Consider the following 5,145-nt stretch of genomic DNA (forward strand, 5'->3'; position numbering starts at 1 on the left):
TGATGTAATTTTAATTTTCTTGATTCTTTAGTTTTAAAACCGATTAAAATAGAATGCGAATTTTAAAGATATTAGTATTCAAATGCAGTATTTCATGTATACAACCAAACAAAACTTACTAAGCAAAATTATTACCTTTTGCCATTTATTGCACACTTTTAAAGACACAAATAGCAACTCCAAGTGGTCACACAGAATGACAAAATTGAAGTAACTCAAATCCTGTTTCTTCATCTTTATGATCATTGTTTATTTTGAATCTATGGTTCAAACCCAGGAGTACGTAGTACTGAAGGGGCTGGGGATAAGAATAGTGCCTGAAGCAAGTTTGAATGATTCTGGACCAGTGTGGATTCCAAAATGAATATAGATATTGAAGTCCACATGTGTCCAGTGTCCAACTGTATAACAGGGAGCTTTCTAAATTAACTTCTGTGTAGAATACTGTTTATTGCTAAGAAATTAAAATGTGCCGATTTGAAGCTTGCTGCTGCTACTGCTGCTAAGTCGCTTCAGTCGTGTCCAACTCTGTGCGACCCCATAGACGGCAGCCCACCAGGCTCCCCCGTCCCTGGGATTCTCCAGGCAAGAACACTGGAGTGGGTGATTTGAAGCTTACATGTGCATTATTAAAACTCAACAGTAATTGTAGCAATTGGGTTGGGAAGATCCCTTAGAGAAGGAAATGGCAACCCACTCCAGTATCCTTGCCTGGAAAAATTCCATGGACAGAGGGGCCTGGCAGGCTACAGTCTGTGGCGTCACAAAGAGTTGGACACGACTGGGCGACACACCTGCCAATAAAGTTGGAGAGGGGGCATTTTAGCTCAGACGTTGCTTAGAATTGTCAGCACACGGTGATAATAGAAAGCAGATTTTTATGGGAATTCTCTGGCAGTCATGAGTAGGGGTCTGCACTTCCTCTGCAGCAGAGACCACTCCCCCGCCCCGAAAAAAAGGCAGACTTTTAGTCAATTTCCTTATGTATTTTTATAATTATTTACTTTTAATTGGAGGATAATTAATTTACAATATTGTATTGGTTTCTGCCATACATCAACATGAATCAGCCTTAGGTATATATATGGCCCCTCCCTCCCACCCTCCACCCCATCCCACCTCTCTAGTCTGTCACAGAGCACCAGGTTTGAGCTCTGCATCATACAGTGCATTCCCACTGATTATCCATTTTACATATTGTAATGTGTATGTTTCAGTGCTACTCTCTCAATTTGTCCCACGCTCTTCTTCTCCCACTGTGTCCACAAGTCTGTTGTCTATGTCTGCATCTCCATTGTTGCCCTGTAAATAGGTTCATCAGTAGCCATCTTTCTGGATTCCATGTATATACGTTAATATACTTTTCTCTTTCTGACTTACTTCATTCTGTATAATAGGCTCTGGGTGCATCTGCCTTGTTAGAACTGACTCAAATGCATTCCTCGTTCCTTATGTATTTCAGTTTTCTCCACACGGTGTCTGCCGTTATTGCCTGCACCCAGGACTGACTACTCTGTCCCCAATCCTTGGTGTACCTCGGATGGTGGATATGTGTCCCTGCAGGCTCACAGTGATCCAGTAGTGAAAGGAAAACTGATGATGCAGAAGAAGAGAGGGAGAAAATTGCTCAGGCCATATCTCTGAGTAGACCAGAGGGGATGAGATCAGCCAGCAGAGGCTGATTTAGGTAAGAGCGTGCACAGTTCACCCATTGCAATTGTAAGCAAGGCAGAGTTTATGGGTGCAGCTGCAGGCAGGCCCGTATATCCAAGGTATTATTTCTTAGTTTCTTTTACAGAAATGGAATTGGGTTCAGAGAGTTTCCACCCTCCTACAGAGGTTGGGTGTCTTATGAATTCCCTTTAAAGACCTTTTATGACTTCAATTTTATTTTCTTGAGTACTTTGTTCATGTCCTTCACTTTATTTGCATTTTACTGGTATTAGTGACTGAATATCAATGATACTGACCCAAATGGGGACATTTTTGTAATTTGGGGGACTGAGACTATGGAATTCCCCTCTAACAGAATGTGAAAGTCATTCAGTCGTGTCTGACCCTTTGTGACCCTACGGACTGTACAGTCCGGAATAATGGAGTGGGTAACCATTCCCTTCTCCAGTGGATCTTCCCAACCCAGGGATCAAACCCAGGTCTGCTGCATTGCAGGTGGATTCTTTACCAGCTGAGCCAGCAGGGAAGCCCCTAACAGAGAAATGTTCTGATTTAGGAATCCCAATTGTGATCACCGTGGAATTTAGCCTCTTTCTGCTTCTCATCTCTGAGACAGATACTGCAGACCTGTGAGTGGCTGCATGGGAGTGGGAGATGGCTCCCAGTTGCAGCGCTTGTCCTTTTCTGTAGGGTTTTGTTTTGATTTTTTTTCACACCGCTCAGAGAGAATTCCATCCAAAGGTCCTCAAGTGCCTGGAAAAGGACAAGGAAAGAGCATCTCTGAATCAAGTGCCTGGAAAAGGACAAGGAAAGAGCATCTCTGAATGGTGGCCTTGTTAAATGCCAAGAACCTGCCTCTCCAGTGGATTATCTGAGACACTGAAACACTTTTCAAAGGCTTTGCTAAGTATTCATTGTGGTAAAAGACAAATTCTATATTAAACTCACACTGGGGCCAGAAGTGGCCTTGGGTTAAACTGAACTGGATGATATTCATCGCCTTCTTTTTATTGCCTTTTCCCTCATAGTAAATGGTCCATCCCTTCCCCCTAAAATCCCTTGGAGTCTTCCCCCTCTCTTCCTCTTAGCTTTATATGATTGAGTGCCAGGAAAGGCTATATATTGGTAACTTAGATCTTGTTCCTTCCCAGGGACATTGGTCCCACTGCAGGCTTTTCAAACAGAGTGGCTCATTCTTCCTTACCCTCGCAGACTTATAACAGCTTCTCTGCTTCCTGTGGTCTTACAATCTACCTCCATGCTGCAGTCAGTGGAGAACATGTGAACTGGCCTTATTTACCAGCCAACCTTAGCTTTGCCAAGACTTCCCCTGCTGTCTATCCTCCAGCCAAACATTCGAACTACTCTCATTTCCGCAAACCTACCACGTTCCTTCTGCACCCCGAGCTTTGCTTACAGTGCCCTACCGCTGGAACATCCTTCCTTGCCCCCTTACTTTGTCCCTTATTCATTCCACAGATCTAAGTTTAGGTGTCCTACTCTAGGAAGCCTCCCCTGACTCCTCCCATTCAGATTAGTTGCTCCTCATAAATAATTTTTAGTACTTAGGCCCATTATATTGTAAAAGTTTATGTATTTCTCTTCTCCCTCTTCCCCAGCTGAGATTTTCATTGGGGTGTGGCTCTGTCCACATGATTTCCCATTCTCGGGGAAGAGACCCAAATACAGGGGTGGTGGTAGGTGATGGTGATATCAATGGCAGCTGCATATAAGCTTAGCCAAGGCATAGGACCTAAATTTTGAACAAATGAATGAATGATAGGTCAAATTTAGATCAATGTACTGCTTGCCGGCATGCATAGTTGCTTCAGTCGTGTGTGACTCTTTGTGACTCTATGGACTGTAGCCCACTAGGCTCCTCTGTCCATGGGATTCTCCAGGGAAGAATATTGGAGTGACTTGCCGTTCCCTCCTCCAGGGGATCTTCCTGACCCACGGATGGAACCTACGTCTTCAGCATTAGTGGGTGGGTTCTTTACCACTGAACCACCAGGGAAGCCGCAGATCAATGTACTACTTCTCCTAAACATAGATAGATTTTAGTCCCTAATTTTCTCGTACAAACAAGCTAGAAATTTAATAATAAATTTAAATCAGTAACATTTAATACATGCCTTTCATATTGGAGGTACTATGTTAGGAACTCAGGAAGCATATAAGGATGAATAATACACAGCCTCAGTCCTCAAGAAATTCAGAATCTATCACACTTCTAATTACAAACATACTTTTTCTTAATAAACACACATATGTTCAAGAGGTTGGAAGGATTTAAATGTTTATTTTAAAATTTGACATAAAGTTGTTTGTGAAAGCTGCTGAAAGTCAAGAAGAACCTTTAGACTTCTAGCGCCTACTGTGTGCTGTGGATCTGGTTATCTTATTTAATACTGAATATCTTATAAGGTAATTTCTGGTTATGAAATATATCTGTCTTTTGTTAGAAGTATTTTTGAACCATTTTGTAGCTGGAGAAAGTATTTTCTGCACTGGAAACAAGACCAGATACTTAATCTCTTTGACCTGTACATATAAGGATAAGATATAACCTTAAATTAAAATAAGGGGTTATTATTTTAAGGGTAAAGAGTTTCACTTTGACAAGATGAAAACAGTTATGGAGATGGAGGGTGGTGATGGCTGCCCAACAATGTGAATGTACTTAATGCCACTGAACTGCACATTAACAATGTTAGGATGGCAAATTTTATGTGTATTTTATCAATACCACAATGTAAAAATATAGGGCCTCACCAGGGAAGTCCCCAGCCTTCAGTTTTAAGTGTAATTTAATTCATTCTTTTATTCAGCACTTTTTGAGGGCTGAGTATGAGCCAGGCACAATTCTAGGTATAAGAGAGAATGAAAGAGAGATTGCTTTCCTCCTGGAATTTATATCCTAATGACAATAAACACTAAACATAATGAATAAATTATATAGTAGTTAAAGGAGTTAATGTCTACAGAATAAAAATAAAAAGGGATAGAAGATATCGGAGTATGGGGATGGAAATTGCTAGTTTAGAAGGTATTCAGGATGGGCTTCATTGAAAAGGTGACATTTAAGAAAAGACAGTAAAGAATCTGTCTGCAATACAGGAGACCCAGGTTTGACCCCTGGTTTGGAAGATGCCCTGGAGAAGGGAATGGCTATCCATGCCAATATTCTTGCCTGGAGAATTCCATGGACAGAGGAGCCTGGCAGGCTATAGTCCATGGAGTCCCAAAGAGTCAGGCACGACTGAATCACTAATACTTTTACTGAAAAGGTGCTATTTAAGAGAAGACTTAAAGAAGAGAAGCTTACCCCAGAAGGGGACAAATGGCTTGATGCAAGAGACATGAGTAGGATGAAATGAGTTAGGAGTATAACAGGAAATGAGATCAGAAAGGGAAATGGGGGGGTGGGGTGGGCGGTGAGTCTACAGTACCCTATTTCGTTAAAAAGTG

Source organism: Bubalus kerabau, chromosome 11 (genome assembly GCF_029407905.1).
Source record: "Bubalus kerabau isolate K-KA32 ecotype Philippines breed swamp buffalo chromosome 11, PCC_UOA_SB_1v2, whole genome shotgun sequence".
NCBI lineage: Eukaryota > Metazoa > Chordata > Mammalia > Artiodactyla > Bovidae > Bubalus > Bubalus kerabau.